The sequence below is a fragment of the Gigantopelta aegis genome, chromosome 4, assembly GCF_016097555.1.
Source record: "Gigantopelta aegis isolate Gae_Host chromosome 4, Gae_host_genome, whole genome shotgun sequence".
NCBI lineage: Eukaryota > Metazoa > Mollusca > Gastropoda > Neomphalida > Peltospiridae > Gigantopelta > Gigantopelta aegis.
The window spans coordinates 24,780,691-24,784,208 of record NC_054702.1 but is presented as its reverse complement, the minus strand read 5'-3'; positions in this window follow the sequence as shown (position 1 = coordinate 24,784,208).

The following is a 3,518-nucleotide window of genomic DNA, read 5'->3' as shown; positions in this document are numbered from 1 at the left end:
AAATAAAGTAAAAAGTAAAATAAAATTTTAAAAACTAACAATAATAAAATCACAATAAATAAATAACTAAACTAAACTAAACTAAACTAAACTAAACTAAACTAAACCTAACTAAACTGAACTATAATATAATATACTATGTTTAAACTGAAATCACTAATCGGAAAACATTCCAAGAATTAGGCATGTGAATGGAGAAAGGCAAAAGCAATTATTTTCTTAACTAATTCCCTAACAAGATTGGCTACTCCGCATTGCTGATTATAACCAGTGTTCATTCGTCCTTGACAGATCATTTGATGGGGATTGCGTCCAGAAAACTGGTACGAGTCCGTACATCGGTAAAAATCGAATTAGCATTGTGCTGCAGACCAAGAACTCGGACAGACAAGTTTAACAAACGAACTATCGGTCTCCAAGACATGAGGCACTGATCAAACCATAGTTAACTGGTAGGAGTTTGCATTTGTTTCGACATCGATTTGGAATCATTCAGGAATGGTTGTTGCAATTGTCCCACGTTTCAGCAATTGTCACCTGGTCCCAAACTCTAACGGGGGGTTTATTCTGTGGGGGTGTAGCGCATCCCAGTGGCTTCATTTTGCAAACAACCAGCCTCGGTGGCGTCGTGGTTAGACCATCGGTCTACATGCTGGTAGGTACTGGGTTCGGATCCCAGTCGAAGCATGGGATTTTTAATCCAGATATCGACTCCAAACCCTGAGTGAGTGCTCCGCAAGGCTCAATGGGTAGGTGTAAACCACATGCACCGACCAGTGATCCATAATTGGTTCAACAAAGGCCATGGTTTGTGCTATCCTGCCTGTGGGAAGCGCAAATAAAAGATCCCTTGCTGCCTGTCGTAAAAGAGTAGCCTATGTGGCGACAGCGGGTTTCCTCTAAAAAAAAAACAGTGTCAGAATGACCATATGTTTGACGTCCAATAGCCGATGATAGACAAAATGTGCTCTAGTGGCGTCGTTAAATAAAACAATATTTACTTTACTTTTCATTTTACAAACATGATTCTCTTTTCTATATCATTGTCCATATTCCCGGATTATAACTTTACTGATCGGAAAACTCACTTGCGAAAAAATCGCACACGGAATGCACATTCCATCAAGTTCTCCACAATTGGTTTATCAAGCCATCATATGTGTTGTCCTGTCTGTGGGAAAGTGCATAAAAATATCCTTTGCTGTTGATGGAAAAATTAAGCAGGTTTTCTCTGAAGACTACATATCGAAATTATCCAAAAAAAAATTATATCCAATAGCGGGTGATTAATAAATCAATGTGCCCTAGTGGTGTCGTTAAACAAAACAAACTTCAACTGTTAGTGGATCTCACCAAATCCATGGCGATTCCCTGACATGTGACCTGATATCATGAGCAGCTGTCTAGAACATTTAATTTTCATTTCAACTTATTTTCGTGCTTATATCCAGTTAAGCTTCAAGCATGCTGTCTTGGGCACACGCCTCAGCTATCCGGGCTGTCTGTCCAGGACAGTGGATTAGTTGTTAGTGGTTAGTGAGAGAGAAGAAGGTGTAGTGGACTTACACCTACCCACCTACCATGTACCTACCAGCCTTATGTCCGATAGCTTAATCACGACACCACCGAGGCTTGTTTAGCTACTGGCAGGCTTATGACAGCGGTTTTTCAACTGGTCGAAAGAAAGGTCATCTAAACATGGTGACCTTAAAAATTAGGGGGAAAAAAGAAAAGAGTTAAAGTATGTTTTGTTTAATGGCATCACTAGAGCAGACTGATTTATTAATCATCGGATATTGTATGTCAAACATTTGGTAATTTGATATTCAGTCTTAGAGAGGAAACCAGCTAATTTTTTCCATTAGTAGCAAGGGATCCTTTTTATGCACCATGCCACAGACAGGATAGTACATACCACGGCCATTGATAGAGTAGTCGTAGTGCACTGGCAAGAACTAGAAAAATACTAATGGGCCCACCGACGGGGATCGATCCTAAAGAGACTGCACATTAGCCAAGTGTTTTACCACTGGGCTATGTCCTGCACCACATTGAATATATTACGTAGACACTAAACAAGAAAATATATTTACATGTAATATTTAATTTTAGCGTTAAGAGGCCTCAATTTAGTCTGAAACATGTTTCAGTCGCAGCAAGCGCAGGAGACAGTTTAATTAATAACCATCTTCTTATGCACAAGAACTTATTAACAGTTTACAGACGGAACAGAAAATCACACTGGCTGTGTTTGCAGTGGAATGGGGTTCTAAGGTTAGCTCGCTGGGAATATGAAATCTTAGAATTCCCAGGCACACCAATTTCAATTATACGCGTACGTCCGCCATATCCTGACAATTAATAATGGCCGACCTTAACGGCAAAGGGAGGTAAACGCCAATATGTCTTCTCGACAGACATTGATCAAATTATGATCGACGTTCCTGCACCCATCTTTATCTTACAGAAAGGGAACATTGTGGGCACCTTATCAAACCGCTTCCTATCTCGGGACTTATCCAATTATCGAACACTTTATTTGTTATATTATGAATAGAAATAAATGTCTCGCGGAATCAATCTTCATCATGGTTTTCGTCTTCCTTGTCGAGATGTGAAATATCCGCGATGAGCCTATGTTAATAAACGAGGTTCATCCAGACGAACGCGCCTTCGACTTAGTCTCGAAAGACCCAGACGTTTGTCGAAATAAAAAAGTCCGGGAACTCTGTAATAAAAACCTGTTATCGTCTGTTTCGATCAACACGAGGCGGAATGCAAGTCGGTAGTAGAGATTCGCCAGGGGTAGGGCACATCTCAGAATCAATCGTAAACGCTCATTGGACTGTGGTTCCACCCCACCCCTCACCGCCCGTTCCAACCAGTGTCTCACGAATGGTTCAAAATTAATATTCGCGGTTGGCGTAACCGTAGGAGACAAAGGGAATGAGGGCAACTGCATCCCTAGTGCTGGAGCAAATCCTCAAATTCGCGCAAAAACCATAGAGATATTCAAGCAAAATTAGCTGGCCTGATACTTTTTCACCATGTATTCAGGCCGTACCCTCCGGGGGACAGGGGGCAACAGTTACCCCACTGAACATGTCGTATACCCTCAGGATAATTCGGAATGTTTTCAAATTATTTTTAAATCACTGGCATGATTCTGCAAGTAAGGTTTTGATTGGTAGCTCCAACGGGCTGGTGTTAGATCCACATGTAATAGTGGAGCTAATTTTAATTAGATTGTGCTATTTCATGATTAACTGCAGGCGCGTGTGGGGGGGGGGGGGGGGGGGGGGGGGGGGGTTGGGGTCTAAACCTCTCCCTGCTCAAGCTAATTTTCTTCTCTTTTTTTTTTTCTGTGAGAGCATGACTCGACCCTTTTGTAAAGTTCGTTCGTCACACAGTCTCGACACCACACCCTTGCTAAAATTCCTGCAACCGGGCCTGAACTGATTAGAGAAACGGACTGTGTCCCAAAATCATCAACTAGCGCATGTTGTTCTCTGTCATTC